Below are 9176 nucleotides of genomic sequence, written 5' to 3'. Positions count from 1 at the left end.
AAGACTAAACGAGAGAAAATAGCAAAAAGTAGGAAGTAAAAAAACGAAATCTTTACTCAGCATTCCAATAGTTAACCCTTCAGTACTGGGATGTAATTTTACCGTGAGTTTTGGGTGTGATTAAGCGATTATTATTTACATTAGGAAAGGTCTATGGAGGTCAGAAAATTAATGGCCATAATCTTCACTATTTCAACCCCCTACACAAGTTTCTGTATAAAATCACCAAATAATAAGCATAATGAATACATAAACTGCGTCATGGTACTCAAGGGGTTAAGAGTATGGCCCGTATTGACCGTATTCAGAAACACTTTGCTCTCTCGCCACGGCAATTTTACAAGGCCACAGAGACAACTAATCTCATTTTCAAGACAGTTTCTCCTTTTAATGAACCAGAAATCTTGCTAATCCATCAACAGAAACACAAAAACAGCCTTAAAAACACGCGTACCATCAACTGGAGGCTTTGGAAAATAGCGCTGGTGAGAGAGCATAGCGTTTTAAAATACAGGCCAATAAGTGGAAGACTAAATGAACGAAAAGAGTAAAAGGGAAAGTAAAAAAAAAGTAACGAAATCTTTATCTACCCTTCCAATAGTTTAAGACCACATCCTTGTTACAAACCTATATTATTCTTCACTTACTTTCAATAGCGTGAATTTTCTTCCTCAAACGCTCTCCCTCTACAGGACCTGACGGAGTGGAGGGTGAAGACGTCCACAGTGCTGGTGACGCAGACGATCACCACCTTCGCCTCCCCGCGCCTCATCACCCATACGCAGGTGAGACGATGTTTGGGATATCTGGGGCAAAAAATAGGAGAGTTCATTGTAGGATAAGTAGGATAATAGGGAATAAGAAATAGGAGAGCTTAGTGTAGGATGATAAAATAAATAGAGTTTAGTGTAGGATAATAAGGAATAGGAGAGCTTGGTGTAGGATGATAAAAATAGGACAGTTTAGTGTAGGATAATAATTAATAGGAAAACTTAATGTAGGATAAGAAATAGGAGTTCAATAGGATAATAAGGAAATAGGAGAACATCGTGCAGGATAAAGAACAAAAGAACTTGATGTAGGATATTAAGGAATAGGCGAGTTTGTTGTAGGATAATGAGGGAATAGGAAAGCTTAGTATAGGATAGTGAGGAACAACAAAGCATCGTGTAGGATATTTAGGAACAATAGAACTTCATGTAGGATAATGAAGGATAGAAAATCTTAGTTAAAGATAATAAGGAGAGCTTAGAGTAAGATATTAGTCCCTTCAATACTGAAACGCATTTTTACTTTGAGTTGTGGGTGTGACTAGACCATCTTGTTTACATTAGGAAGAAATTATGGAGGTCAGAAGATTAATGGTCACAGTCTTCGCTATTTCAATCTCCACGCAAGTTTCTGAAGCTGTATAAAATCAACAATTAGTAAGCAGAACAAATATGAAAACACGTCATGGAGAGCTTGGCATAGGATAAAAAGAAATATAGGAGAGCTTGATGTAGGATAAAGAAGCATAGGAGAACCATGTAGGATAAAAAGTATAACAATTCTACTGCTAACAAATAAAACTTCCCTTCTCCTTCGTATATTTTAACCACTTAATCACTTCAATATTAACAAGGCGAGGGGTTAATATTCAGCTGATGGATATATTAGTCCTTCATTACATTTTCAATCAAGAATTCCACAACTTAAACGCGATTTCCGCCAGCCAGACAGCCAGCCAGCCAGCCAGTCTCATTCAGAAGTATTTCTTTTATATTCTTAATCTCAACTTTTATAAACCTCTCAGTTATTCCCGGAACTTCTCCCAGCTTTCCCTCGCCGCGTTGTTTCCTCGTATCGTATAACATAACAAAGTAACATTTTCAATAAACTTTCCTCAACGGCCACGTATATTTTCCTCGTATTCTGCTGCGAGTTCTTTGCTTTTCGTTTGATTTCATGTTATTTTTATTTTGTCAGTGTAACGTCTCCATTTCCTCACTCTTTAATTTTGTTTCCCCACTTCCTGATTCTCCGTGTTTTTTTTTTTTTTTTGCTGCATGTTGTATTAAAGAGTCTCATATTCTAGTTCTTGTTGCGTATTTTACACCTAATCTCCGTATCCTGACTTTTTTTACTATTATGGTCTTCCCTCGTTGACTCTGAACTCTGTAGAAAGTATTGTTTGCGCAGATATTAAAGAGAATAGGAGGTTAATTTAATCTGTCCCATACTAAACACGCATACAAACAGTGGAAAACAATACAAAAAAAACGAGAGCAAGAGATTTTGTAGGTAATTAAGGGAGGAAAAAAAAAAAATGTTTGAAGGTGGAAAGAACACAAAACATCATCCTCTTCTTTTTTTATCACAGGAACAACAAAGGGTCTCTCAGTACTCATCCTTTTCTTTCACTCAATATCGAGAAGGAAGAATAACAATACCCTTCACCAACGATCTTCAACTCACAAGGTTCTTTAGAGGTTTAATATACCACTGCTTTTAGATAATTTGTAAATTCTCCGTCCTCTTAAATACGTCTCTCGTTTACACTCCCTTCCTAATCACCTACGAATCTTTTTTCTCTATTCCTCTTAATTTTTCATCGATTCAAGCAAAGACACGGGTCCAAACATACAATAGATTCATTCATTGCCACTAGATCCACTTTCCATCTATTTTAACAGTCACAAGTGAGAAACTCAGGCACTTTTCCTCCCTTTAGACTCAATACTCTCACTACCACTAACCTTTCGTATTTATCTGCACTCGCTTGGCTTAGGACTCGCTCTGAATCAAGCTGGCTTACACCTCTGTTGGCTGGCGGGCTAACAACTCTAATCCCGGAACCTGAACCTGCTTCGAATCCCCGGCTGAAATAATAATTCCGCAGTATGAAAATGAATAACGACGATAGGTTATAATATTCGGTCTGTGTATATTTCATAGGAAGCAGCAGCACCAGCAGCAGCGTGACGGTATTTATGAGAGGCAGTGTTCCTTAGTGCAAGATTAACACGAATGAATAAACAATGGTCCGGTGATGTAACGTAGCAATTAACACAGTGATGCACGGGGCAGTTTGTCGCACGGGTCTAGTCGAGTGTGCCTTTAATTATTAGAGCGAAAGGGGCTGGATTAGGGAGGGGGCGAATATATATACATACATAGGCAGGTCGGCCGGTAGCGTATCGATAATTAGACTCAACTCACCTGCCTATACCTGTAGCCATTAATCCATACGTACTTGATTACCTGAGTGTCTGCTGCAGGTGAGGCCTTAATTCGTCTGCGTGCCTACTGCTGCCTCTCAATGATCCATCTGTATGTTTATCTAATATTTACCTGTTTGTTATTTACTGACGTACCTGCTGTTCGTATATTTGTTTATTTATCAGCTGATCTACTTTCCTATCTATCTGTCAGCATATCTACCTTTTCTGCTTGCCTATCCATCCATCTACTCTATCTATCTATCTATCTACCTGGCTGTCTCTAATTGATTGTCTATTTTTTATGCAAGACGGGAAGCTGGCCAAGGGCAACAAAAAATACAAAAAAAAAAAAAAAGAAAAGAAAAAAGAAAAGGCGCACTTGATTGCCAGTTCCCTTAAAGATAATAAGAGTTAGCCAAAAGTCAGGGACAAATGTCTTGAAATCTCCCTCTTGAAAGAAGTCAAGTCGTAGGAAGATGAATATACAGAAGCAGGCAGGGAGTTACTATCATTCTCTTCTACTCTATCTATACATCTGCCAACCAATTAAACGTTTATCTATTAAGTGACCTATCTATTAACTCGTCTACTAATAGCCTCCAATCTATTTATCTAACTAATCTACTTGTCTCGCCCTTAATCTACTCCAATATCTACTCCCTACCTGTGTGTCTTTGTCTGCCTCATCTATCTACTTGTGTAATCTACTTTCCCTCACTTATTGTACCTATCCAATTAAGAGAACAGAGTAATGTGGGTTCATCTGAGTTCGATGCGCCTGTCTGTTTTCCCTTTCAGCGATAACAAATAATTTCCTGGTGTGTATTTAGGAATGGGGAAAATAATACAGGTAATGTGAGGTAATTAATAGGAGGAGGAAATATTGGAAAACTATTGCCAGGTATTGAGGTAGTGTTGTTGTTATTGTTTGTAGTAGTGGTGGTAGTAGTAGTGGTAGTAGTAGTAGTAGTAGTAGTAGTAGTAGTAGTAGTAGTAGTAGTAGTAGTAGTAGTAGTTGTTGTTGTTGTTGTTGTTGTTGTTGTTGCTCTTATTGTTGTTGTTGTTGCTGTTGTTGTTGTTGTTGTTGTTGTTGTTACTATTACTACTATAAAAAAAAGAAACACTCTACTTCTAAGAAAAAAGGAAAGAGAAAAAAAACAAGGAAAACATGAAGAAAACAAGACAATAAACAACCACGAGAAAAAAAAAAACAAATATGAAATAAATGAAGAAAAAAAAAAAACAGAAAACGGGAAAAAAAAACAAACACAACCTCATTTTCCTTTCATGATCTCACATTACCTTTCACCACAAAAAAGAAAAGAAAAATAAGAAATAAATAAAGAAAATGAATGAGTGAATAACATGATAACACCTCTCTCTCTCTCTCTCTCTTACAGGTGTTCACGGCGCCCAAGTACTTGACACAGCTTCAGCATCACACCCAGGTCAAGTACGTAACGAGCACGGACACACGCACGTACACGGACACGTCGGTGGAGGTGACAACAAGGACACAGACGAATGTGGTTAGCGTGACACACACCACCACCGCCACGCACATCAGCACCGCCACGCAGCGCCGAGTTGTGTACACCACCGACACCCAATACACGTAAGAGAGAGAGAGAGAGAGAGAGAGAGAGAGAGAGAGAGAGAGAGAGAGAGAGAGAGAGAGAGAGAGAGAGAGAGAGAGAGAGAGTAGCTTTGTTTCTCTGTTTTTCTGTTTAGTCTCTTACTCTTTAATTTATTCATTTACTTTTCTCTCCTTTTTATTATATGTTTTCTTTTACTCTTTATTCATATTTAGCCTTACAATCTCTCTCTCTCTCTCTCTCTAGTAAAGCAGGACAAGTACAATACCGGTTCCCAGCGAGCTGTTAATCACGTTTCCGGAATATGTTTTATCAATATTTATTTCCTTTCCCCCAAACTCCCATTTTTTGTCATCATAAACAAACACAAAACCGGTAATTCTCGTACATGCCTGTGATGCTGATGGACTTTTGTATGCTTGTCATGCATCCTCGTACTTCTGCTGCTTCTACTACTACTTCTACTACTACTACTACTACTACTACTACTACTACTACTACTACTACTACTACTACTACTACTACTACTACTACTATTATTTCTACTACTACTGTACTACTACTTCTACTACTTCTACTACCACCACTACTAATACTCCTACTACTACCATTATTACTACTACTACTACTACCACTACTACTACTACTTATTTGTCAGCCTGCACGAAGCCAGTACGGGACAAAGTATCTCTAAATGAATGATTCTATTACTCATAAATAATAATGTTAATCAAGTGCTCTTCACAAGGGCGTCATTAATTTCAACACTTCATTACGAGAGAGGGAACTTTTGATCTTTATTCTAATCTGGTGCTGATTGTGTGGCAAAAATTGAAATCTGTCCTAAATGTATACATGTTTAGGGTAATTAAGTGAAATTCATTGCTAAAAGGCTTAACTGCAATTCTCCTCTACTTTGACTGCCTAAAAAGGATGTGATTAATTTGTTACTCAATATTAGCTTAATCATGAATTATATATACATTTTTATTATTTTTTTTTTTATAATATAGGAGATAGTATGTTAATATTTCTGGAGAGGAATAAACCGGTAAATTTCTTTTTTCCCATCACATAAAAGTAACAGATCCAATAAACTACAAAGTAATTCAAGCACTTAACTAACTCACCAATTAACTACATAACGAACCAATTAACTGAACAACACTGAAGCATCTCAACCATGAAAATGATTACAAAAAAAAAAAAAATAACAACAACTTCATCCTCCACACGAACAAAATTCACGTCAAACACTTGGAAAAAAAAACGAAAAAAAAAAAAAAAAAAAAAAAACGAATGATCTTTTATAATTCACACTCAAATATCATCAACTTCCCATAGAAAAACACTGTAAAAAAAAAAAAAAAAAATAAAGTAAAATATAAATAAAATAAAAGATATATAATAAATAGATAAATAAATGAAATGAATAAAAAACAAACAAATTTCCAACAGGTACGTGACGCAGACGAAGAACGTGCCGAAGTACGAGATTCACACCTTGACGTCACCTTACCGCGTGTACAGGACCATCACCCACACCCGCACGGAGGACGAATACATCACCCAGACATCAGTGTACATCCGCACTGTCTTGGTGACCAGCTGCAGGCGGCAACCACACTACACCAAGGGAGGGAAGTACTCCTTGTATGGGTGAAGGACTGCCAGGTGAAGGATGGACAGATGAAGGATGAAGGATAAGTGAAGGATAGACTGAGTAGTATGTAGATGTAACGCAGACCAATGTTGTTTAAAGCACGTGTCTTATTTAACCCTTTCAATACTGAGACGCATTTTCACCTTTATTTTTGGTTATGATTAGACGATTTTATTCGCATTAGGAAGGGTCTATGGAGGTCAAGAGATTAATGGCCAGAGTCTTTACTATTCTAATCCTAACATGTGTTTCTGAAGCTGCTTAAAGTCACCTAATAGTAACCAGAATATATATGAAAATACGTCATGGTACTGAAGAGATTAAGCTGTCATCCAAGGCCTCAATGCAGCTCAGGTGTTTGTGTATGTTATATAGTAAGGTGTATTTGATAAGTCTCTATACATATCGTTCTATCTCTTTTATTAACTTGAACCGCCATTTTCCCGTCGTGTTAAGTTATTTTACCGATAGTTTTAAGACACAGAGCCTACAAGCTGCACAGTCAATAAATGATAACACAGTACGTATACTCGTTTCTTATCCTTCAGAGTGAGATTGGATTGCACTGAATAAAATGTAAAAGTTTCAAGCACCAACAAGTGACAGTGGCGCAGTCTACCGAAGATGAGATTAATTCAAAGTTCATATAAGGTAATTGAAAGTGAAGTTAGGATTATTTTTCGTCACCAGGAGAAACAAGACAAGAGGGGCATTAAATAACCAAATCTCACCACCAGAGGGTCAAATAAAATAGTGTCTTTTATCACTGCTAGAAAACTGAAAGAAAATAAAGCAACAACAACTCTTAAAAGTGAAGTTAACATTATTTTTCGTCACTAGAGGGCTAAAGAAAACAATGCATCTAATTTCAAGTGTCTGGGAAGTGCTATTTTTCGCTACCAGAGGGCTGAGCGAGGCGGAGCAGCTGGTGACGAGGTAGACCAGCTGGCGAGAGAGAAGTTTTGACAAGACGGAGGACAAACAGGAGTTCTCGTCAAGTTTGGAACAAGGAGAAGTGACAGCTGAGCGAAACGTTTTGAATTCCTTAAGTCTTATTTCGGAAACGGAATCGAAACGCCTCTCCTCTCCTCGAATCTCTTGTGCCTTCATATTTCCTTGATTTTTTTTCCTTCCATTTCGTCTTCCTTTAAGCACGAAATCCGGCACAGATGTTACTAGAGGAGGAGTTTAAGTGTGTGTTTTTCTTCCTAAAGGTTGCAAGAGTGGCTCCATTTTTAAGCACAGGCGGGAGGAAATGCACAACACAGCAAAAGTTTGTGAATCCTTTCCCTCTCGCACTTGAATTGTTATTGAGTTCTTGGAAAGGAAATAAGTTTGTCTGGCATAAATTCTTCAAGTGAAATATGCTCTTAAAACACACACACACACACACACACACACACACACACACACACACACACACACACACACACACACACACACACACACACAAGGGAAGGGTTATATGCATGGCTTAGCAGAGACAGTTTAGAGAGAAAGGAGAAAGAGAGAGAGAGGGAAAGGGGACGTAAGACACAAAAGGATAAAAAGTATAAGATGAAATAAGAAAAGAGGAGGGGAATGGGGCTTAGAGAGAGAGAGAGAGAGAGAGAGAGAGAGAGAGAGAGAGAGAGAGAGAGAGAGACTAATACAGGACGGTCGTTACATTAAATCCTCTCCAGTGAAAGATGAAAGGAATGGGAGCAGCAAAAATAATTGAAGGACACAATGAGACGAGAAACATCAAAAGGAATAAATATATTTCAATTAGAACTATCAATCAAAAATGTTCCTCCTCTTCCTCTTCTTCTTCTTCTTCTTCCTCCTCCTCCTCCTCCTCCTCCTCTCCCTTGAAAAGAAAAACGATGATTGACACTCTTTTCATCCCCCCCCTTTTATTTTTATTTCCCCTTCATCATTCTCTCTTCTATCTCTCCTCTGCATAACTTATCTATATTCTTTATTTATCTTTTTTTTTTTGAGAATAATGATGTTTCCATGAGTTACTTTCTGTCAAATTCATAACCTCATTTCTATTTCGTTTAGCAGTCGAGTCCTAATGAGTGATTTCTAACTGGTGATGCAGAATATTTTGTTAAACTGCCACCAAAATCATGAATACCTTGAAAACTCCACTAACTTCCATTGGATCCCATTAAAAAGTGTTAAAGGTATCAATTTAACCTCTTCAGAACCATGAGGCGTTTCCACATTTACTCTGCTTACTATTTGGTGATATTATACAGCTTCAGAAACTTATGTGTGGGATTGAAAATAGTGAAGACTGTGGCCATTAATCTTCTGACCTCCATAGACCGTTCCTGATGTAAAAAAATGGTCTAATCGTACACAAATCTCAAGGTAAAAATGTGTCCCAGTATTGAAGGGGTTAAACTATCACTAAAGTCATGAATACCTTGAAAACTCCAGTAACTTCCATTAGATCCCGTTATAAAATTCTCAAAGATATCAATTTAAAAGTTTGGAAATGCGGTTCTTTTCAACACAACTCTTACTATAACAACGTGATACTGCATAGAAAACGATCGTTCTTGCTTAACCACTTCAGTACCATGACGTGTTTCCATATTCACTTTGCTTACTAGTTGGGGATTTGATACAGCTTCAGAAACTTATGTGAAATAATGAAGACTGTGGCCATTAATCTTCTGACCTCCATAGACCCTTCCTAATGTCAATAAGATGGTCTAATCG

At 37.5% G+C, this 9176-nt stretch overlaps 1 long non-coding RNA gene across 1 annotated transcript; it reads left to right on the top strand.

Annotated features, from left to right (window-relative positions):
* The first annotated feature begins 689 nt into the window (after positions 1-689).
* On the top strand, positions 690-6967 carry LOC123519654. The gene is made up of 3 exons (XR_006679079.1): positions 690-785; positions 4604-4818; positions 6257-6967. It is a non-coding gene; the product is annotated as an uncharacterized LOC123519654 (long non-coding RNA).
* The last annotated feature ends 2209 nt before the right edge of the window (positions 6968-9176 follow it).

Source organism: Portunus trituberculatus, chromosome 45 (assembly GCF_017591435.1).
Source record: "Portunus trituberculatus isolate SZX2019 chromosome 45, ASM1759143v1, whole genome shotgun sequence".
NCBI lineage: Eukaryota > Metazoa > Arthropoda > Malacostraca > Decapoda > Portunidae > Portunus > Portunus trituberculatus.
The sequence above is the reverse complement of the archived record's forward strand: the minus strand, read 5'-3'. Positions and strand labels throughout refer to the sequence as shown.